Source organism: Nannospalax galili, unplaced genomic scaffold (assembly GCF_000622305.1).
Source record: "Nannospalax galili isolate Female #2095 unplaced genomic scaffold, S.galili_v1.0 scaffold1217, whole genome shotgun sequence".
NCBI classification, from domain to species: domain Eukaryota; kingdom Metazoa; phylum Chordata; class Mammalia; order Rodentia; family Spalacidae; genus Nannospalax; species Nannospalax galili.
Window position 1 is genome coordinate 527093 of NW_008339068.1, and position 24284 is coordinate 551376.

The 24284-nt window shown below is 44.6% G+C and overlaps 6 non-coding genes across 6 annotated transcripts; all 6 read left to right on the forward strand.

The window, feature by feature from the left end:
* Window positions 1-1973: 1973 nt before the first annotated feature.
* Trnac-gca lies at window positions 1974-2045 on the forward strand. Its single transcript has one exon. It is a non-coding gene; the product is annotated as a tRNA-Cys (tRNA).
* Window positions 2046-5725: 3680 nt separating this feature from the next.
* Trnac-gca lies at window positions 5726-5797 on the forward strand. Its single transcript has one exon. It is a non-coding gene; the product is annotated as a tRNA-Cys (tRNA).
* Window positions 5798-8848: 3051 nt separating this feature from the next.
* Window positions 8849-8920, forward strand: Trnac-gca. The gene has a single exon. It is a non-coding gene; the product is annotated as a tRNA-Cys (tRNA).
* Window positions 8921-9850: 930 nt separating this feature from the next.
* Trnac-gca lies at window positions 9851-9922 on the forward strand. The gene has a single exon. It is a non-coding gene; the product is annotated as a tRNA-Cys (tRNA).
* A 7701-nt stretch (window positions 9923-17623) lies between these two features.
* Window positions 17624-17695, forward strand: Trnac-gca. The gene has a single exon. It is a non-coding gene; the product is annotated as a tRNA-Cys (tRNA).
* A 3863-nt stretch (window positions 17696-21558) lies between these two features.
* On the forward strand, window positions 21559-21630 carry Trnac-gca. Its single transcript has one exon. It is a non-coding gene; the product is annotated as a tRNA-Cys (tRNA).
* The last annotated feature ends 2654 nt before the right edge of the window (window positions 21631-24284 follow it).

A 24284-nucleotide genomic window follows, 5' to 3' on the forward strand; every position in this document is an offset into this window, starting at 1 on the left:
AACCAAAACGTCAAAATTGGACATCAAGGATATTTTGGCTCCATAGTGAATTAGGAAGTGTTAACTTTTTGTTCTGTTTTTTTGAAATGTTTGTATAAACTTTGCTATTTGCTAACATACTTGTAAAAATTTAAGAATGGGGGCTGGAGAGATGGATCAGTGGTTAAGAACACTGACTGTTCTTGAAGAAGACCCTGGTTCATATCCCAGCACCCATATAGCAGCCAACAACTGTCTGTAACTCCAGTTCCAGGGGATCCAACAGCATCTTCAGTCCTCCGCGGGTGTTGCACGACATGGGTGCACTTATCTACATGCAGGCATAACACTCATACACATAAAAATAATAAATAAATTTTTTAAAAAAGAATTTAAGAATGAAGCCTTTTAAAACTATTTCTGTTGCAATGTTGGGAGGTTTTATGTATTGAATGCAATATATTTTGGAAGTGTATTTACTAACTAATAAAACATTTAGTGAATATTTTCCCAAGAAAAAAGCACTTGGGGATTTTCCTGGTCATCTTATGCAAATCATAAAATATTCTAGATGTCAGTTTCCCTGACACCCTTCCCTTCTTCTTTGTCTCCTTTGGACTATAGATATTTTTACATCTTTGGTACCTATGTGGTCTTTGCCTCTGCTGAAGTGGCTTCCAGGGAAGGGTCCACTCGGCAGAGACTCCTGTTCTCACCTCAGCACATCCTGAGGCCTGAGCTCTGCATGATGAAATGGCCAGTCTTTGTGCCTGGTCTCGGCTCCTCCAGCTATGCTGAGTTGATGACATCGAGTCAGCTTGAGGCAAAGAGCTCTCTGATTTGGAGATATCCTTTCTAATTCAGGTCCAGAATATGAGAAAAGAACAGCGGAGACAAAAACTGCAGAGAAGGTTCAAGTAGAATATGCAGATGGTCTGAGCGCAGCGGGGGAGCAGTGAGGGTGGGGATTGGGAGACAGCTGCAGCACGGATTTAGGGCAAGACTCCAGCTCTGCACGGTGATTCTCCAGTGGAGGCTCTACAGCTGCTGAGCAGAAGGAGGCTGCAGCATGCTGGGCACAGGGGATTTCTAGAAGTCCCCAGGTTGGTCTGTGAGGACCTCAGGGTAAGTTCAAAGCCAGATAGAGTTCTGTCTGAGTCAGGCCCCCTAGTACACTAGAAATGAGAAGTCACAGTGCATTCTGCATCCTTGGGTTAGACAATGCAGGTGATATGGTATTAATCAGGAAAGTCGACAAAGAGACAAGAACTGTCACCTGCTGACCATGGCTTGGTAATCACTGTCCTGTTCACGCTCCAGGGAACATAGACCCTCTGATTCTCACTCCATCACAGTTCTGAGGACTGAATCCTTTCTTTGGGTTATTTATTCTCTCTGGTCCATTGAAGAATTCTGCACATGGAGGTGAGGAAGGAAGAGAAGACAAAAAGGCAGCTCATTCCCTGCCCCAGGAAGGCTGGAAAGAGACTCCTTATCGTAAATGTAGACTCTGCTATGGCTCCGTTATTATCGAGTGTGTTTTGTTTAACCCCTGTCTTTTTTCACATCTATAGCATGGACATTCTTATATTAAATGAAAAGTTCCAAACAGTCTGTGAGTCTGAATCATTCACAGTGCTTGTTGAAGCAGATCTATCCTTGGGTCCCCTTTCCAGAGAGTCTAGTTTAGTTCTGCCCATCCCTATCCCCCACCAACATATTCAAACCATCTGTTCTGCGGCCAACCCTTTGAGTCTGGGACTCTGATAGGTGGGTCTGAAGTATGCAAGGTGCACTGTCCCTGTCTCAGCTGTGAACTAAGAAAGGAGGGTGTTGGGCATCAGGCGGTGGCAGACAAGTGTGCAGAGGTGACTCGGGGCTGGTGTTGGATGAAGCAGATGGCAGAGCACCAGCAAGTGCACATGTCAGACGATCACAGACAGGGAGTGGCCTTACAGGTTTAGAGATGCTTATTAGACATATATAAAACAGGAGGGGGCATGGCTCAGGGGTAGAGCATTTGACTGCAGATCAAGAGGTCCCTGGTTCAAATCCAGGTGCCCCCTTACATACCATTTTGGTGGCTAACTTACCACATTCACCTCAGGAGCAACTTAGTAAAGTTGGGAGCTCTCCATCAGTTGGAGTTTCTGGGATAAATCCCAGAGCCTCCGTCTCTGGGCTGCTTAATGCAAGGTACCTTGATGTCTTCTATCTGTGTGGTTTAGCACCTCAGCCCCAAGGGCTCAAAGCCAACATGCATTGGAATTCACCCCCACACACCCCATTAGCACAGTATTATAAAACCCCAAAATAATGGAAAGACAAAATTATAAGGGAAAATGTGAGTATCCTTAGAAAAGATTCTGTGAGTGCTCAGCAGTGGATGAAAAGTGACCCTCACTGTGTGCACTCAAGTGTACATACATAAAGGAATTCCAAAGCCAGGCAGATGATCTTAAAAACCTAAGAGTAAGAAAGTACCAGGCGATACGCACAGGACAGGGAGTCACAAGGTGCTTGGCTTTGCAACAGCAATGCTAGACAATGGGAGAGTAAGAGGAAATATGACTTGTACCTAAAAATCTGTGTCTGTCTAAACTACCAATCAACTATATGGGGAGAATTACAGACATTATCAGGCATTCGAAAGCTTAGAAAATTTACTTCCATTCACCTCTCACAGGAGGAGTTTATCTGCCAAAAGGAGTATTAATTTGTTAAGAAACATTCAAGACTTGGATTCCAGGAAAGAGGGGCCTCCACACCCAAAGAGGAGAAATGAAAGCAGGTGTAGGCAAGGGTAAGGAAGTCACAGGGCCTGGACTGTACAGCAAGCTCTGGGGGCCACCGGAAAAAGAGAGCAGGAACTAGGGTCACTACTGGAAGACACAAAGTAGAAATGTTAGTTACAGAATGCTTTCCATGTAGAAAATTGATCTGAAAGGTATTCCATAGAACTCAAGGTTTGTGGGGAAAAATGTAGATATTTAAAGAAAATGAAGAAGTTTAAACCATAATGTCATTAAATTCCAGAAAAACAAAATTTCTACCAGAAATCTTGGCCCTATTTAGAATGATGAGCAACAAAAACAATGAAAAGTATTAGCTAATTGCTTAGTAAAAACATCGAAGGTAATTCAACTAAAAGTTGTGGTATGAATGAAACAGAAAATTAAGACTAGAAGGTTATACTCCTGAGCTACAAAAGTTAGTCAGTGATTTCTAGATCTGAATAAGCTAGACATACCACATCGTATTATGTTCCTTAAGTGTGCAAAGGGGATTAGAGGTTCAGCAAAGACTTTGGAGTATGGGTGACAGGAGGAATATACAAAGAATCAAGTTTTTGTGGGTTTTTCTTTTATTATTGAATTTTGAAATTTTCATGCCCTATAGTTTGATGGTATTTAGATCCCCTCCCCACTGACCCCCCACCCAATATGTCCCCAAGTGTCCTTCAGTATGAGTCTATCCACTGGGCCCACCAAGAGTCTCATCCTGGTATGACACTGTCTTTCCTCTTCCCAGCAGCCATCAATTGCCAAAAGTTCCTTTTTAAAAAAAATTATTTGGGGGCTGGAGAGATGGCTCAGCAGTTAAGAACAGTGACTGTTCTTGCAGAGGACCCAGGTTCAACTCCCAGCTCCCACATGACAGCTAACAACTGTCCATAACTCCAGTTCCAGGGGATCCAATGCCTTCTTCTAGCCTCTTATGGTATTGCATAACCTGGGTGCACTTACATACATGCAGGCAATACCCTCATACACATAAAATTTAAAAATAAATAATATTTTTAAAAATTATTTTTATTTATTTTTATTTTTTTATGTGCAAGAATGTTTTGCCTGCATGTATGTAAGTGCACCCATGTCATGCAATGCCTACAGGCCCAGAAGAGGGCACTGAATCCCCTGGAAGTGAAGTTACAGACAGTTGTTAGACACCATATGAGTGCTGGAAAACAAACCCAGGTCCTCTGCAAAAGCAACTAGAGCTCTTAACCACTGAGTCATCTCTCCAGCCCTTCATGTGTTTTTTTTTTCTTAATAATCTTTTACAAAAATATTTTACTTTCAAAATGACGGTGAAAAATATTTTGATAAAACATTAAGTTTGGGTTATGAGGACAGAGCTAAGGTCAGGGTAGAGCTTCCCCAGTCCATGGCCCCAGAGCAGGGGCTGTGTGTGGCCTCATGCTCTGCCATCTTTATGATGAGCCTCAGAAATCCTCAATGAGCCAATCAAGTGGGGAGAGACACCTTCACCATCTTGCCAGCTCCCACCCTCAGGGTCTCACACACAGATCCACAGGCCAGAGAGATGTCTTCAGTCACAGGTACTGCATATGACCCAAAGAAGATAGGCAGGATCTCTTCATGCTGAGGTTTTGTGTGTGTGATGAGGAGGTCAGACATGTAAATCCAAAGCCCCTTGTAGTAGTGTGTGTCCCTGTGTCTCCAGCTTTGCTGTTCCCATAGGCTGAGAAATGGAGAAGTTTCCACACATGAGCAGGGGAAGGGCTGGACACAGGGGACTGGAGAAGGCCTTTCTGGGCTGAGTCTGTGGAGGAGTCACTGCTGACCTTACCAATTCTATGGCGGTAAGAGGAAATGTACAATATATTGTATTAATGATGCACGTGACTAAGAAGGTAGAATGTTCCTTACCTTGTGTTTACTTACTTAATTTCTACATTTTAAAATTAATTTAATGAGTTGGAAGTGTGAGTGCCTTGGCGCGTGAGGGTGTCAGAGGACAACTTGTAGGAGTCGATTCTCTCTTTCCACCATGTCATCAGACTTGGGGGCAGGCAACTTTATCCACTGAGCCACTCTTGTCAGCCATATACATACATGTATTTTACTCAAAGGAGGTGCTGCTCACATTCAATTCTGCTTTTTTCCCCATTCATTCCCATTATGGTCCTCCGTAAAACTAGAAGCTCCAGTCCAGCCCTTGAACTCCTATCATGAAGATGGATAACGTCCTCCCATCTCTTCCTTGTATTCTGAGTATCTGCTTCCGCTCCCTATGCATGTGTCTAACTTCCCAGACTCTACTGGATTGTCAAAGAGAAGGCAGCCACTATGATGGGGAACTTTTCTGGGCTTTTCTAGTATAGAACAGACAGCTAGAGACAGAGCTGACTTCCCGGGGGCAGTCTATAGCAGCTACCCCTAGGTATTCTCCAGCTTCCTTCACAGCAGTTTGGGCACTGGTGGTTAGACCTGGGAGACAGTCACAGAATCTGGCTCTCCGTAGGGTGATGCTCCCCACATGAGCTGCTTTCTCCCAGGCCCGAGCCCACTGAACACTTGCTTCAGTCTCCAAGGCCAGAAGCTTGGTTCAGCTGCTCTACCAGGGCAGAGAGGGATTCTGCACTGTTGTTGCTGACAATGCCAACTCTGGCACCATGACTGCATCTGAGCGACGGCCCAGTCTGTCTTCACAGAAAGAGGAGAGATGAGTCTGGGAGCCCATGTGGAAGACCGTCCAGCTCATGAGTTAAGCCAGGACAGCAGTGTGGAATGGACTTGGGGTCTGTAGCCTGCTTCTCCCTTTTCCTTGATCGATGATCCTATTCAAGGACAGGCCTAGAAAGCTGTGGATCCAAGGAAGGCGCCTGGCCAGTCAGGTCTGGCAACCTCCAGAAAGTATGTCTGAAGAAACCTGTAATTTAACTTTGTAGTCTAAGTATCACCACAGATGAAAGTTCTGAACTAGGTCTACTGGTGCCACTGGGGGTATAGCTCAGGGGTAGAGCATTTGACTGCAGATCAAGAGGTCCCTGGTTCAAATCCAGGTGCCCCCTTTCCATGTGGTTTTGGTATTTAACTTTCCATATTCAACATAAACATCTACTTTCTCTCTTGTCTCCTTGGCAGCTCTTGCCCACTAGGTTCCCTCACAGCACACAATGTGTATGACAGAAGAGATAAATATGTTAGAATTAACCCAAGGGTGGGCACATCTCTGCCACTGCCCACCAGCTACTCACCAGTGTGAGGTGTGCAGTCACTGGCTGTGTTTACTTCTTGGATCCAAAATCTATCAGGTCACCAACTCTTCAGCAAATTTAGAAGGTGGAGCAAGTTCCCTGAAACCTAAACAATGATGGTTTCTCTAAAAAGAACCAATCTGTGGTTCGGGAACCATGTATGGAAGCGAACACGGCAACTGGACTGGACAGTAGATAAAAGACCCTAAAGAAAAGGGGCAGCATAGTGGGCTGGTGTTCTGCCCTAGTGGGGAAAATCCAGTTGCTTCACTAGAGCTAGAGATATGGGAGCCCACACTGTAAGGGGTAAAGCACACGAGCCATAGATCACGTGGATTCCATAAGCACCTGAATTCCAGGCTTCTTTCTCTTCGATTTGGTGACGGTTCATGGTGGGTGTCTGTTATAAATGATCAGTGCCTGGCTGTAGCAGCTGTGTTTAAGTGTTTTAAGTGTCACTTATTGGAATAAAGTTCCCACCAAAGAATCAGACATTCTCGGGCATGTGTTGCTACAGCACAGTCTAGGGCCAAGCAGAGCTCAACAATGGTGCATCGCTAAGTCACACAAGTACCACGGACAGTTCCACTGTCTCCACTCTGCTAACCTGCAGCCTCCCCTCCAACTGAGCTGATGGCCTCAGCGCTTTCCAAAGGGTGACTGAGGTTGCTTAAAACCAAAAGCACAACCATCAAATTACCAAAGTACTTGGATTCACAATTTCGCTGTTTCTTGTTTCAATTGCCATATCAGTGAGAAATGCTAGTTTTGGACGATGCCAGCGCCTCCCCAAACTAGAAAGACGAGTCGCTGCATCTTACATGAGCCTTTATTGGGATATCTTCCTATAACAGGTAATAGTGCTGAGGAAGGTCCAGTACTGAATCCAGGGTTCTCCTGGATTACTTGTGTGAAACCTGGGGTGGGGCTAATGGTCTGTGGTTACCAAATGCCACCTGCAAGCACACACACACACACACACACACACACACACACACACACACACATCAGATCTCTCTCAATATTTGATCTCTCAAAATTTGGTATCAAATAGTGCATTAGGAAATGATAAGCTTTTGTTGTTTTCTGAAATGCCGTGTAAATTTTATGTTATTTGCTTACACGTTCAAAAGAATTTACCAATGAGGTTTTGTGAGCTTGGTATTATTTTTGGAAAGTTTTATGTTGTGGATATAATATATATTGGAAGTATGTTTATTAACTAAATAACTTTAACAAATTTTTTCCCAAGAAGAAAGCATTCTTTGGATGTCCCTGATCATCTTAGGCAAATTACAGGTTTTGGCATTCAGCCTCCCTGACATCCTTCTCTTGTTTTTTTGCCTCCATAGACTTAGTCCTTTTAGACAATGGTCCCTCCCACATCCTTGGTATCTGTGTGGTCTTTTAGCCTCATTGTACTGGGTTCCAGGGGACGAGTCCACAGAGCACAGATACTTGATCCAGCTTCAGCACATCCTGAGTCCTGAGTGCTGGGTGTTTGAATGGCCAGTCTTTGTGCCTGGTCTCTGCTCTTGCAGTTGTGCTGAACTGGTGGTTTGGGACAGGCATGGGGTCAACATCTCTCTAATTTGGAGAGTTCCTTTCAAATTCAGGACTAGAAAATGAGAGGAGAAAAGAACAGCAGAGGTTGAAAACTGCAGGCAAAAGCCCCCAATATAAGAATATGTAGATGGCTAGAATGAGGTCAGAAGAGACCAATGAGGGAGGGGACTAAGGAGAAAAATGACTGCAGGGAAAAGGAAGGCTTAATCTACTCAGTGATTCTCCACTGAGGCCCCAGATGCTGAGCAGGAGGAGGCTGCAGCATGCTGGCAGGGAGGAGTTCTTCAAGGCCTGAGGTATTTCGATGAGGAAAGACATGGTGAGTCCAAAGCCAGACATAGTCCGGTCAAAAAGAGGTGAATCAGGTTGCCTAGTGCACTGGAAATGAGAAGTCACAATGCACACATACAATGTCCTTGAGCGAGGCAATGTAGGTGACCTGGTGTTAACTGCAATTGTTTACATATATACAAGGGCACCATCATGGTCAGAGTAATTGCCTGCACATCTGGAAAGCCCTGATTCCAGGCTTTCACCTGCTGACCACATGCTAGCAACTACTGTCCTGTTCTATCCTCCAGTGATCATAGACTCCAGAGGCCCTTTGTCATAGTGTGGCCTCTACTATGAATTGATTATTAATAAGATATTTTATTTGACCTTTATTTAACTGTTGTCTTTTTTCCAAATTTATGACATGGAAAGGCAGAGGGGAAAGGTCAATACTCCAGGTTGGTGTGGTGGTACACACCTTTAATCCCAGGACTTGGGAGATGGAGGCCAACCTAGTTTAGTTAGTGAGTTCTGGGACAGCTGGGGCTACAAGGAGACCTTGTCTCAAAAACAAAACAAAATAAAATCAATAGCTTCAAATAGTCTGAGTCTGAATAATTCACAGGGGTTGTTAGAGACATTTTCATCCCCAGGTCTCCTTTCTAGAGAGTCCGATTCAGGAGTTCTCAGATGGGAAGAAAGAATTTTTACTTTGTTGAGTCCTGCCTCCCATTCACCTCCAAATGTCAGTTGAGCTGCCAGTGCTTTTGTGTCTGGTTCTTTTAGGTGGATCCGAAGGCTCCTTTACAGCAGGTCACCTGGATTGGACACCCCTGCCTCAGTTGAGAATGAGGGGAGCAGGGTCTCGAGGATGTTGCAGTCAGGTGTGCAAAGGCGATTCAGGCCTGAGTCTCATAGGAAGAAACAGATGATTGCAGAGCACTAGCAAGTGCGTATGTCAGATGGTGACAGCCAGGGAGTGGCTGTACAGGTTTCAAACACTTATTAGACATATATAAAGCAGGTGGGGGCATAGCTCAGGGGTAGAGCATTTGACTGCAGATCAAGAGGTCCCTGGTTCAAATCCAGGTGCCCCCTTACTAGAGTCTCTTTTAGATGCCAGACAGTAAAACGTCTTAAGTAGACTCAGACAAACAATTAAATAAAAACCTCTATCACCTATATTATTCCTTACCCCCAATGGTGCCCCACATATGTACTGAACTGTGTCTCCCTTATACAGTGGATTCCACTTGGGGCCCATCTTGAGAATCTGTGTGCCTCTCTCTGAAAAAGACAGCAGAAGCTGTCTGTGAGGCCCATCCAGGTCATGGTCATGCTGTGGCACGTATTGTCAACCAAGGCAGTAACCATAAGGCTCACTCAGCCTAGAGGAAGCTAGGAACCAGCTTCTGGCAACTCCTCTTTTTCATCCCCTCAAGAGGTGCCTCTTGATCCCTCCTACAGGGTGCTCCTTCCTGTTCCTCTTGGCCTGTGCTTAGGCTTCTGCCACTTCTGTGGAAAAGTTAGACCTATGGGTTATACCCATAAGACTAAGAGTCTTTAAGTAACAAGGACAATGTCTTATCTGTGCCCTCAAGATGAATGACGGGGACCAGAACCTAACCAGCTTTGTGGGTGTTTGTTGAAGAATGAGTGATGGGCTGAAATACCAAGCATCCCCCTGAAACCATGGTGTATAGAGGAAGCTCTGCCTGGGCCTCAGGTGAGGGGCATCGAAGGCCCAGGACCAGCATCTCTTGTCCTAAGTACTGAGTGTAAACAGGAGAAACACCATTGTCAGGTGTCCTCTCCAGGTCAAAACCTGGCCCCTTACCATACTCTGAGAGAGAAAGGGATTGAAGTGGACTAGTTAAGTTTGTAGAGAAGAGAAGAGGATGGTGGACTTAATGGAGAAACCATCCCAGTTTCTGGATCATTAAGAGGAACCAGTAGATCATGAACATGTAGTTAGCCTGGGTGTGGTGCCACAGTTGAAGAGGTACTAATAAGAGGCTTCCTTTAAGTGGGGGCATAGCTCAGGGGTAGAGCATTTGACTGCAGATCAAGAGGTCCCTGGTTCAAATCCAGGTGCCCCCTCATTTATATATCATTTTGGTAGCTAACTTACCACATTTTTGTTAAGCAGGAGCTCAGTGAAGTTAGGGGATCTCCATTAGTTGGGGTTTCTTGAATAAACCCCAGAACACCCTATCTGGGTTGTATAATGCAGGGTACCTTGATATCTTCTATGTGTGTGGCTGAGCTCCTCAACCCCACTATATTTACCAAGGGTCCAAAGCCCACATGACTTGCAACCCCTCGGTTAGTACATAGTAGCTTTCAGCAGTTGCACTGTACAGAGTCCCTCCCACCTGCCTGTACCTCCCCACCTGCATTTCCCCATCCTCATCTCTTTCTGTGTTCTAGGTCAAGGAGGAATGGTGCTTCATATAATTCAGTTGGCTGCTAGGTAATGAGCTACATTCTGAATAGCCAGGTTCTGTCTGGGAGGCTAACGGGCAGGAAGGGCTGAGGCTATGCTGGTGAGGATGAGCAAAGAACCTGGAGGCTGATGTACAAATGGCCAAGGAAGGGAGGAGAGCTGCAGCCGAGGTCATCACTGACTCACTGAATTCCATGAATAGCCGTGTGCCATGCTGAGTAGGAGGACAGCTTGTTCCCTGCGTGTGTCTGAAGCAATACAATGAGTCAAGAGTTGCCGCGTGGGATTTGCTTTAACTGCAAGGACCAGAACCTCCATGCACTTGGACTAAGTGAGTTCAGAGTCTCCTGGGATAAGTTGGCCATGTTCTCCTGCATCTCACTGTCTTCCGCTGTAAATGAGAGATGACAATAGTAACATCCGATAGGGCTTTATTTACCTGTTTATTTTTGTGATGTGCATGGGACAGAGAGAGAGAATATTAAAACAACTTTTTAAAACACAAGGTGCTCCCACCTCTGTTGTTACTACTAGCTACAAAAATCTATTCTTTCTTGGGGCTGGAGAGATGGCTCAGCAGTTAAGAGCACTGGCTGTTCATGCAGAAGACCTGGGTTCAAATCCCAGCACCCACATGGCTGCTAACAACTGTCTGTAACTCCAATTCTAGGGTCTGATGCCCTCTTCTGCCTTCCATGGGTATTGCATAACTCGGGTGCACTTACATACATGCAAGTAATATACACATACATATAAAATTTAAAAAAAACTACACTCAGGAACCCAAATAGGTGTAGGCTCTTATCACTGAGTATCTACTCTGGAAAGCTCTGTCACAGTTAAAGGTTTTGATCTTTTGTTGGATATTGAGTTGTTTTCCCAGAAGACTCTGGGATCAATGCCCTTGGAGAAGTTCACAGAATCAGTCACTAATGTGGGAGAACATGCACCTCTCCTTCCCCACAGCAGAGGAGCTGTGCCGTACACTGACAGAGCTCTTGGGCCATCTTATACTACTTGAATTTCCTGCCCTAAGTCAGTCAGCATTCTTCTAGTATAATGAAAAGCCAAGATCACCAGCTTACAAAGAGAAAATGTTTACTTAGGTTCACAGTTGTGAAGGTTCGGTTAACCTGTTGTTCCTGCTGCTTGGGGCCCGCTGTGAGGCAGGACACCACATGGAAGGGGCACATGGCAGAGCAAACATGCTCATTGCAAGGCCAGAAAGCAAAAGAGAGGAGGAGGGGCCAGACTCTCACTCTGTCCTCTGAGGGGTGGAAGACCTCATACCAGCTCCAGCCTCCTAAAGACCCCTCTGGGACCAAGGCTTTATACATGGTCTTTGGAGAAATATTTAAGTTCCTAAACTCTAGTAGGAACTCTTCCTTCAACACTCAATTTATCTAATACACCTCTAAATCTAGAATAAACACATGCAGTTTGAACCAAAGCCCATTTCTCCCACAAAGACTCAAAGGGCACTGAAAGAGAAAGACCTTTATAACTTCCTTTAAACATTAAGGTGGCAGTGCGGATATGCCCTGGTTCTTACCTGCTCCCCTGCACCCCCAGGGGTTGGGGAGGCCAAGCAAACCAGAGCTTCTTCCTGGCATCTTCCCTGATAGAAATGCCTAGAGCGTCCAAGGCAGCAAAAACAGCCTTTTTAGGGGCTCAGGGTGAGGTTGTGTTGCTGGTACAGGGACAGAGGATTTCACTGTTGCTTAGAACATTAGGATTCAGCAATGTGTGATAAAATAATGTTGGGAGGAGGGCTGGGATTTCAGAGACTCAGGTGGAAGGTTCCCACCTCTGAGCCCCACACAACATACACTTAGCCTGAAATGCACCTCCAGTGTTCGCCTTTTAAGATGTTTACTATTTTGCTGCTCTTTCCCTAATTTCTAACCCAAGGTCACTGGGTGGATCTTGCAGGAATCCTTGGTGTCTTTGCTTATGGAAATAAAACACCAGACTCAAACAGATCTGCAAGCTGGGAAGAGAGATTAGAATCCTATAGAAGCCAGCCTGGTAGTGTGGAGGCCGTGGGCTCCCAAGTCAATCAAGGAGTCAGAGCAGGAGCTTGAGATAGATCTGGAAGGTTTGTGGTCTCCACCCCTCTTGGACAGAAACTGACGTTGAGCTACAGCTTAATGAAGAAATTTTAGGCTGGATATTGAACATGGAGAGCTGGACTAGAAAACTCTCAGACGGCATCTAATGCTAAGATCTAAGCTGTTATCTACCCTGACAGCCAACGAGCAAATTTCTTTCTAATTAATGTCTTTTTAATGTTGAAACCAGTGACTTCATCTTTCTGAGTAAGAAGGGCTGATGCATTGGGTGCTGCTCACCCTGGTCCACTGGACACCAATCTCTGCTCTCTTACATGCTTCCCTTCCACCACAGCCTCAAGAGCCTCCCTCTCTAATCTCTGAGTACAACTGAGAACAAAACCTGGAGAGCTCTTGAACGTCAGCACTCAACTCTCTCAATTAACATTCTCAATATAATTGCAGAGTCTGAGCTGGGAGTAGAGAATAGAAAGCAAGGAAATCTGGTTGTGACATTCATCCTTATGCCATTTTAGAAGTTCCTGGTCTAGTGAGTGTGATTTGCAACATAAAATTACATTAGATGTGATGGGAAGGAGCACAGCATGGAGCCAGGCTGTCTGTTGGTGTGGGTGTATGACAGTCTGGCAGATAAGGTGAGGGTCAGCAGTTTTAAGGATGAGAGTGTGCAGAAATAGACACTAAGACCCTAATGCTGAGGACACAGCACACTTCAGTTACAAGACATGGAGAAATCAAACTGGAACTGACCTGAAAACCTCCTCCCTGCTGACTAGCATTCACAGTTCCAGAAGGCACTATGCATGCTGTTGGGGGGTAGGGGGAGAAAGACATCAGTGGTATCCCTACAGCCAACCCTGCATGCTACAATACAGACCTGCTAGGCAGGATGCACCCACCGGTATGTATGAAATTCACAACAATATATTTTGCAATAATGGCACAAAGGTTATGAAGGCAACCAACTGCTTTTGGAGTGAATTGAATTCAGGCCTTGTACTGTCAGCCTGTTCACAGGCCCTAGGGAGGAATCTACCACTGTTGTTTTGCTAAAGACCTAATGTCAAGCTGCCTTCTGATTATGCTTGTGCCCATAGATTCGTGCTGCCCTCAACCTTAGCCAGAGAGGTTTCTCTCCAAAGTAGTCAGCAGTTAATGCATTGGCTCATAACTGGTCAAAGTGCTGCGAATGAGTGTCTTTTGACTGCTTAGCCCTGAATGGGACATCTGTATCAATACCCATCCCCAAACCTTAGGGAACATATTGGAAGAGGGGAGGAAAGAATGTACAAGCTGGAGGATGGGGAGGAGTGCTGTGAAATGCTGTCTTCAGGACATGACATGCCGCTGCACCCATGAACTCACTGCAGCTATGATTACCTACATGATCACATGAACAAGAGAGTCACCATTCCAACAAACAGCATTAATTGGATTAGCAAGCTATTAACAAGAGAGAACATGAATGGGGAGAGGATGTGTTGGGGGTGCCTGTGGGGAGTGGCAGGGATGGGGTGCACATGATCAAGATGCATTGCTTGGGGGAAGTGGGGAAGAACCCCAACCTTAGCTGAGGAGCTGCTGGCGACCATCAGCTGCTGGGAAAGGGAGAGTCAGTTTTCTTTAAGGATATGACATTGGTTAGGTGAACCAGGCTCCAGTGGATGGACCCACACCGAAGGGCATTTGGGGGCACAAATTTGATTCAGTAGGCCTTAATATATATGACAGAGTACATGAAATTTGGCAGGGGGTATTAAGAGAGGATTCAGACAGGGGAAGGGGTTAAAATATGACCAAAATATATTGTATGAGATTCTCAAAAATTCAATAAAAATTCTTTGTCTTTTTTGAGACAGGGTCTCCCTGTAGCCATAGCTGGCTTAGAACTCATTATGTAGACCAGGCTGGCCTCGAACTCACAAAGATCCACCTGCCTCTGCCTCCCAAGTGGTGGGACTAAAGGCATGCACCACCCTGTCTGGAACGAAAATTTAATAAATTGTTTTGAAGACGCATTGTTTACATGTATGAAACTGTCATCGATAAATAAAAGTTATTCTGCTTTTTTAAAAGGATGAGTGTGTGGGTAGTACACAGGAAGGGTCCACCAGGCAATGTAAAACAAAACAAAACCCCAAAGAAACAACAAAGAAAACAAAACACAGGTAATGGTTTGTGGAGAGCTTCTAAGTTTCAAAGTGCGTGTGTGCGTGTATGTGTGTGTGTGTGTGTGTGTGTGTGTGTGTGTGTGCACAATGTGGAATGGGATGCCACCTAAGGATAAGAAGTAGGTGATAAACTGGAGTGTCTTTCTAAGGGGTGGGTTGGAGTCAGACTTTGTTCTGGATGCTTCAAGAAGTCCTGCATGCTGCAAGGGAGCGCCAAAGCAGGTCAGTCATTTTAGAAGATCTCTTAGAAGACATTACAGACAATAGTTTAGAATTATTTCAAAAAAAAAAAAGGATGGGGCTGGAGAGATGGCTTAGCTGTTAAGTGCACTGGCTGTTCTCGTAGAGAACCTAGGTTTGATTCCCAGCACTTATATGGCGGCTAACAACTGTCCATAATTCCAGTTCCAGGGAAATCTGATGCTTTTCTGACCTCCGTGGACATTGCATGACACAGGTACATTTACATGCAGGAAATACATTCCTACACATAAAATAAAAAGAACAAATAATTTTTAAGGGATAAGATACTGACCTCATTTTTTGAACCAAAATAAATCAAAATTATGGATAGTCTTATAACTATTGAAGAAATTGAGCACAGAGCCCAGGCCAACTCAGACAAGGGCCCAGAGTGGAGCAAGGGAAATGGGCAGCAGGCAGCCCAAGCCTGGAAACTGTTGGAGACTGATTACTACTGGGTGAGGGAGAGTGGGCCTTACCATCTCAGAATAGTCTGACTAGACTCTAGTGGATGAATTTGTACTGAAGGAAATCTGGGTACAAATGCTTGACTGGATAGCACTTAACATGTATGGTGGAACACATGAGGTCTGGTAAGGGGGTATGGGGAGCATGGATTGGGGAGAGGGTCTAAATTTGATTAAGAACTGTTGTATGAAATGTACAAAAGCTCAATAAAAAAATTTTTTAATGAATTTATAATGAAATTATTTGTCATTCAAAGTTTAAAAATGCTTGGGACCGGAGAGATGGATCAGTGGTTAAAAGCATGTACTGCTCTTGCAGAGGACCCAGGTACAGTTCTCAGTACCCATGTCAGGTGGCTCACAACTGCCTGTAACTTTGTGTAACCCGGAAGTTCCTCTGAAAGGCTAGAATTGATGGCGGGGTTCTCTAGAGACCCGTGCTGAGCACACTGGGGAAAGGGGTGGAGCTGCCGCCATATTGAACATGGGGAACAGAGCAGTGAGCAGCTGGGGGAGACTGGGGGCAGGACATGGCAGCGTTTCGTGCTTTTGTAAGTCACCCCCTCCCAGATGTCATAAATTATGCAAAACCCAAATAGAATGTGTTATGTCGGTAAGTCCAAGTCAGGACTGGGAGACCCTAGAGTCCTCAGAGTCCCCCATAGAGGGAGAAGGGGAAAATTCAGTGCAACACCCCACCTCCAGGGATCCAATGCCTCTGGCCATTGAGGGCAACTGCACTCATTTTCACATCGCCCCACGCAGATACATACACACAATTAAAAATAACAAAAATTAAGTCTTTAGAAACAAATTTAAAAACAAGGCACAGATAGTTTCAATATGTGTTATGTGTATGAAAAGTTTCAGAAAGAATTTACACAATCTCTTCCAGGGAATTAAAAACAAACATATCTACAGCTGATTTTGTAAGTCTAATTAACTATGCTATAAAAATATCAAAGATTATAAGAGAAAACCAAACAATAGGCCAATCTCACTTATTAATATAGAATTTTTAAAACATAAACAAAATTTTAATAAATAAAAATCAGCATAATATACAAAAGAATAACAGGTAATAACCAAATTAATTGATTTAAGAAGTACAAGGTTCATTTTACATTAGAAAGTTCCATCTGTGATGTGCCACATTATCACATATAGTAAATGATTTTGATGCATGCAGATAGGTCCTCAGCACTTGTTTCTGAGTGTGGGGGCCAAACGTCAACTTCAGCAGCTCCACTTTGTGATGGAGGCAGGTTCAGGGAGCAGAATGCTCAACAGGCTAAAAATATCAAGGAAATAGCACACTATCCCCATGAGCCACCTTCAGCAAATACTGACTGGAGCTGGTGGGTAAATATCTCAGTTTCCTTGTCCTTTGGGGGAGGATGATTTGAGGCATGTCATACAGGTTCAGAGCTGGTGTGAGGCCCTAGTTGCCTATGATGTAACTTTCCTAATATCAAACATATATTTGGCTTCTTCCCTTTCTCTGCCTAACCTAGCCACTCCCTACCAGTGTTTCCTGGATTTATCTTCAAATACACAGCTTGTTCTCAAGTTCTAGTTCCAAGGTCTCCTCCTGGAGGAATTCAAACAAATAATACCAGATTAAGAAGAAATGTGATGTGATTATTCAAACAGATGAAGGAAAATACATTCAATCAGATGCAACATTTATCCATGACTGATTTATTCTAAAGCACGATAAGTAAGGGATTGTGGGTTCATGTAAGGAAAGGCTGAGGACATAGCAGAGGAGAGCCATGCTGGGCAGACGCCTTCCTACAGACACACCCTCTTCCAGAAGGAATAGAGCTTTGTCTACCACCAACTCTGGGTCAGATGGGGTTAGTCTGGTGATAGTCCTGGTCCAAGTTACCATCTTTGTAACTGTTGGTCCGTTAGTGGTTTGGGGATTCCTAAGTCTACTTCTGATTACTTTTCTTGGAGGGATTTGATATTCATCACTATATCTGTATTAACTGACAGTGAGAAGGGTTATCCTTTGTCCCAGCCTATAGTTCTACCAAAAGTTCCCTGGACTGAGTTTGGTCCAGGAGGGTCAGTCCAGACTGTCATCACATGTGACAGGATGGACACCTCAGTCCTGTGGAATTTCTGTCTGTAGGTCGTACCATGATGGGCTCCATAGCAGCCAGTGTCGGTACCTCTCCAGGAACTCCTGACCCTGTGGACTGAAGGCCTGGGGGAACATAGGCTGTAGGTTTCCAAGGCGGGGCTCTTTTTGTGCAGGAAAGTAATGAATTTCCTCTGACTTCAATTTGGTAGCTCCCAAATGTTTTCATCCTAAAGTGGCAATATATAGGCTAAAAGTACTGTGGTGTGGCTCTAGAAGTGAAGAATATTAATTGAGCTATATAATAGCAAGAGGGGGTATAGCTCAGGGGTAAAGCATTTGACTGCAGATCAAGAGGTCCCTGGTTCAAGTCCAGGTGCCCCCTACTTATATCCACATTTGACCTTTTACATAAATACCTGAATTTGAATAATCTTCTTCCTTAGTAGACACCAGAGTTAAAATTATTTTCTTTTTGGAAACAACAAATATTAAGGCCTTATTATCTTTGTTTTTCTACCCCAAATAAATAAGGATTGCCTAAGGAGTCTATAAAAGTACCTTTCACAGGCCTTACCCCAAGCCAATAAAACCGGAACATAATAAAAGCTTCCTGGTGGCTCCTAGATCACAGCTGAAGTGAGAACCAGCTTTGTAGAACTTTCTGGAAGCCTCCATGGTCCAGGCCACTTCTTCCTACCTCTGTCTGCCCAGCATCTGTGCTCTGGACCTTCATTTGTGCCTACAGCATTTATATATGTGACATGTTTATGTGCAAAATGCCTGTAATTAGACTGTACCAGCATCTTCTAAAATCAGACAGCTCCTTTTCAACATTTCTTAGCTTCTCAATTATTTTTCCTTCTCTATTCAAAAATTCTCCCTGGGAAGGGATGCAATTGATCTTCTAAACCCAGATAATGCAATGTAAGAGTGCTCTCCTCAGTCCAAGAAAGCTTGCAGAGGATGAAATATCAACTTGGCAAAGTCAGGTTCTGTGTTGTGTCTAGTTAGTGTGACTATCGAAGGCAATGCTTAGTCAAGCTTTGCAAGAAAAATTCTGCAAAAAGGATCAAAGAACTAATGGACCATCTCAAAGCTACAGACAGGATGGCTTTTTATGTTTGGGGAACAAATGGCTTTTTTGGTAGAAATTCTCAGAATCCATTGTGTATGCAGATAGGAGACCGCAGTTCAGAAGTACAGTTTATGATTTTTACCATCCTTCACACAAATCGTCTTTTGAAACCTTTTAAGATCTACCTAGAACACATGTCATGGTTCTTTGAATTTATGTAAATAGCAGACTTCTGTACCCTGTACATCTCAAACTAGGTTCTTGTAATAAAGCCATTTGGCAACAAGAACATCTTGATTTCTGTACTGAATGACAGAGAAACCACCATGTTGTAACAGCCTGTCTCGACAGGTTGCCCTACTCTCCTGGGAGAAGGGACATAGCTCAAGGGTAGAGCATTTGATTGCAAATCAAGAGACCCTGTCATTTTCTCTACTCACATCACTTGCTTGCCACAAGTCAGGATCCTGTTGTTCACGATCTGTATGTGTCTCCGAAGTTTTTAATGAGTTGTTCTTTAAAGTTTAACAGAGACATGCTGAATCAGAGGTTAATACTCATCCTGACCTTTCTTCAGAACTATTCACTGACCTTAATAAAAACAGATTACTCCTTTAATTCTGTTTAGAAGAATGTAAGAGGAATCTCAGGACTTCAACTTTAGGGGGCACAATCTCTTGCTAGCATCCATCCTAACATCCAATGGCATATAAAATGTGTTGGAATTCAGAATAGCATGCAATGCTAAATGACATTGCTATTCCAAATATCAGTCATACCCCTGCTAGTACCCATAGCCATAAGTGAGAAATATAGAATTCTGGGCTAGAGATACAGATAACGACCAGGTGTGCACAGGTAGAGACTGTGGGATCGGCCTGGAAGCTGTGGGCATGGCAGAAGGGTGACTGTGTGTAGAGGTACATTGCTGCTTAGGGCAGTGGCAGGAGAACTCAACTCTGCATTAAAGTTTATAATTGAAGCTGTCTGCTCTCAGGGCTGAGAGGATGCTAGTTTCTGGACTATCGATCACAGGTCCCTGGTTCCAATTCTGATGTTCCCCGTCTACACCCATTTTTGCTCATGGAACAATGGCATCAGAAGAGTTTCCTTTTGCCTCCTGGATGCTGAGTCCTTGGCAAGGAACGATGAGGAGAATAAGCAGGTCAGTTTGTACCACCCTCCTTCTACTATGTTCCTACCCCACATGACAGCTGAACAGCCTACTGCCAGTCTTAAGTCATGTCTCACTTTTCTTGGGTATGCAATTCTCTTGTGTGGTTTTCCATTCTCACATTGTCCCAAGCCTGTGAAACCTGCCCACATTTTAAGAGTCACCAGTGGTAGCACCTGTGAAGAAATGACTGCTTACAGCCCTACAGCCCACCCTTCCACACAACCAGATTGTCACCACTCACCTTACATGTGCTGAGCATGGGAGCCAAGATGCAAAGTTAACAGTTTCACATAAGGAACTCATGAGGCACATTAGAAAGATTCAAAGAACATGTATTATTTACACTGAACCTATATTTCCTACCTAGCTGAAATAATCAAATAAATTCCTGCCCCTGGAATAATGCACTGTCATTTCCCTGACTGTCTCTTGCAAATCATGGCGCATGTTGGGCTCTGGTCTCCCTGACCTCCTCCCTGCACTTGTTGCCTCTACAGCCAAAGCCTCTTTGGAAGATGGTCCTTATTCTGTGTTGTACAATCTGTAGAGTCTTTTGCACTCATGGTGGGAGCCAGGAGCAGGGTCCACATGAAAGAGATCCCTGGTCCTACTCGAGTGCATCCTAAGGCCTGAGTTCTGGGTGCTACAAAGCTTGTTTCATGCTAGTTCCTGTTCTTAGAGCAAGGCAGACCTGACAGTTGGAAACCAGTTAAGTCTCTAATAAGGCATCTCCCTTTCAAATCCAGGATCAGAAAATGAGAAAAGTAGGGCATGAAAAATGGAATATAAACCCTTAAGTATGTGAATGTGCAGAGGGCAAGAGTGAGGTGGGGGGAGAGCCGTGTCAGGAGCAGGTAATGGAAAAAGAAAACTTGAGGAGGGGGTAGAGAGGAGGACACAAGTTCCTGATGGCAGTTCTCCAAGTTGAGGTGCCTCACAGGACCTGGGGAGGAGGCTGCAGGGTTCTGGACAAGGAAGTTTTCTACAAACCTTGGGATCAGGTCCATGGGGAAGGGCGGGGTAAGTTAAAGGCAGATAGAGCTCTATGTGTATAAGGCCAGTCAGGTCCCACTAGTGCACAAGAAATGAGAAATCACAGCCCACGGTAGATGGTTGGGTGAGGCAACACAGGTGACACAGTGGTCACTGGGGAATTCTGCACAGGTGAAACAGCATGATTTAGGGAGAAAACATCAGTCTGCATACCAAGCAGTTCCCGTTTTAAGATGGTCACCCAGTGGCCCTTCCTTGTATAGTGACGTGTTGGCAACATTGTTCTGTGTCATGCTTCGGGACCAAAGACCTCTCTAAATCTCTGTGGATTGATCCTTTCTTCAGACCACTTCTGTCTGCAAATAGAGAATAAGGGGAAAGAGAAAGAGACACAGCAGGCAGCTCGTCTACTGCCCCAGAGCATCTGGTACAAAGAGGCCATTTAGCAAAAATGTGGGCTCTATTTATGATTTGGTCACTAATCAGATGTGCTGTGTTTGGAAATGAATCTAATGACTGTAACTTTTTCATATCTATAGAATGGAAGGTCACAGACTAAATAACTATCTCCAAATTGTCTATGAGTAAGAATTGTCTGAGTTTGGTAGAGACATATACCATCCCTAGGTCCCCTTCCCAGAGACTCTGCATTAGGAGGTTTTAAATGAGAATCAAGAACTGAACTTTTGCTGTTGCCAGGATCTGTCCTGACCTTCACCTCCGAAGCATCTGTTGAGTGGCCAGCTCGCTGGGTCCAGCTCTTCTAGGAGCTTCAGGACTCCATGACTTTCATGTGCTTGCCTCAACTGGGAACTAGGGCTAGAGGGTGCTGGTCATGAGGAGGTGGCAGTCAGGCATGTAGCGATGGCTCAGGAATGTGCCTCACAGGATGAAGCAGATGATGACAGAGCACTCACTGGCAAGTACTCATGCCTCATAGTAACAGCCAGGAAGTGGCCATGCAGGTTTAGAGTATCTATTAGCTCCTGTATAAGCAGGTGGGGGTATAGCTCAGGGGTAGAGCATTTGACTGCAGATCAAGAGGTCCCCGGTTCAAATCCGGGTGCCCCCTCCCTTTTCCTCAGCAATCAGAATGTTTGCCTGCCTGCTTTCATCAGACACATGACTATACATTACTGCTTTCATCAGACACATGACTATACATTCAGTTCTGGTGAAGGAGTTTGCCTGCCTGCTTTCATCAGACACATGACTATACATTCAGTTCTGGTGAAGGAGGACAACAGTGGCAGATATGTGGGTGTGAGCGTGTCATGGCTGTCCAGAGAAGAGGTCAGGAGTGTGAAGGGTGACTTAGAGGGAGACAGAGACCTGATTTCTGTGGGCAGCCCCACAGTTTGTAGATCTAATAAGAGGTGGCGTGGCATCTAGAATATGAGAACAATATGGAGAGAGAACTTCCTCAAAGTCTACGGATTGAAATGTGAGTCAGCAAACATGGATCTGGCCAGACTCCTGGGCATGAAGGCCTCGCCAAGTTGACACTGTCTAGCACAATGGGTAAGTCCTTAAGCATGGTCAGTGACATGTCCCCAAGTAAGACTATGATGCAGAGGGTGGGTGGCCTTGAAATCATCCTGGAGGGGGCAAAGCTCAGGTAATAGCAGGGGCCGACAACTGGGTCCAGCAGCGCCCTACCAAGCAAATTGAAGCCTGGTCCCTAGCTTCCCTTGAGTCTTGCCTGTTCGTGAACCTGGTTCCTCATGTTTCCCTGCTGTGCCGTGAACTCCCCACAGCCCTGCCAATAATTGCTTCTGTGTTTCCATTAGCTAGAGATGCTTGAATTAGTATGTCAGTTGGAAAAGAGACCAAAGGCTGAACCTGTGGCTGCCCGGCTTCCACACCAGGGACATTGACAGCGTCCTTGGTTTCACTGTCAAAAATAGGTCAGGTTTAAAGGTAAAAATGAGGAGAGTTTTGAAGCAATGGTTCATGGTCACAGAGATTAGTGACAAGGGTGATGTGTGTCCATGGTGAAACAGCTGCTGGGCAGATATCCTTGCATAAGAGCCCTCTCTAGGCTGCCTTGGGTGTAAGGTTGTCGTTCTGATGGAGTCTTTGCGATGGTCACGATTAGGCAGTTGTGTGTGAGAGTCCATCGTTCATGCCTTCCTACCTTTGTTTATTTACTTTCGGGTAGAATTGATACTGATAACATTTAATTTTTTTTCAAATTATTTTTATGTGTATGAGCATTTTGTGTGCATGTATGCCTGCAAAGTGCACCATGTGCATGCTATGTCTGCAAAGAGAGGGTGTCAGATCCTCTGGAACTGGAGTTATGGATGGTTATTAGCCAGCAATTGGGTGCTGGGAACCAAACCTGTGTCCTCTGCAAGAGCAGCCAGTGCTCTTAACCACTGAACCATCTCTCCAGTTACGGTCAATATTTTGATTTTGATAACTTTTAGTTGCCACTGACTGGCTGTCACAATGCTCACCATCCCCTTCCCTGAAGCTACAAAGAGGCACATTGAGGCAGGAAAAGACTAAATGCTCCCGAAGTAGCTGTTCTACCCTTTTTTTTTTCTTTTTTTTTTTTTTTTTTTTTTTTTTTTTTTTGGGAGTGAGACAGGGTCTCCTTGTAGCCCCAGCTGGCCTAGAACTCTGGAACTCACTGTGTAGACCAGGCTGAACTTGAGCTCACAGAGATCTGCCCGCCTCTGCCTCCCGAGTGCTGGGATTAAAGGTGTGCATCGCCACACCCAACTTCTACCCTTCTTTAAAGGTATGTGGGCACACAACCCTACAGACTGAAAATTATGTTTCCCAGCCTCCTTTGGAGTTCATCGAGGCCATGTGCTTAGTCTGGTCAAGTAGAGGCCAGGTGAAAGTGATGGGTGTCCTCACAGGGAGAGGTTTGTCTCTCTTTTCCTCTTTCTTGCTGGATAGAAGGCAGATATGATGCCAATTTTGGTGGTGCCTTGGTGGACCCTGCTGAGGGACTTTGGAATGAAAGTCAAGCAGGCTGGAGAACTAGAAAAAGAGATCAAACTTTCTGACCCTGTGCATTGCCATGCTAAAGCTGGGCCACCTAATGGACTTCAAATTTTATTTATTTTTAGGTGTTAGGATTGTTTTGCCTGTATGTATGTAAGCACACTACATGGATGTAAATGGCCGTGGAGGTTAGAAGAGGAGGTTAGAATTGGAGTTACTGGCAGTTACAGCCACCATGTGGGTGCTGGGAACTGAACCTGAGTCCTTTGGAAAAGCAGCATGTACTCTTAACCACTGAGCCATCTCTTTAGCCACTCATGATGGACATTTATCTGTGAGAAAAGGAGACTTCTGATTCATTGATTTGTTTGTGTCTTAAGTTAATACTTGGTTGTCTTGGGCATTTGTCATTCAGAGCTAAGTCTAGTCCTAACACATAACCCAAACCTAATTCTTACAACTCCTAATTCATTCTCTCCCTCTCTCCCTCTCTCCCTCTCTCCCTCTCTCCCTCTCCTTCCCTCCCTCTCTCTCTCTCTCTCTTTCTCTCTCTCGCAGACATAAACACACAGAACTTAAAAATCTATTATTTACATATTAGAGAAAGCTTGGCATTTGTCCATTCATACCAGCTCCACTCATATTCCTGCAAATAGTCTCACTTTTCCTTAAGTCGGAATAAAATTCCCTTGTGGATATGTACCACATTTTCTGTATTCATTCATCTGTTGATGGACATCTAGGCTGGTTTCACTTATTAGCTAT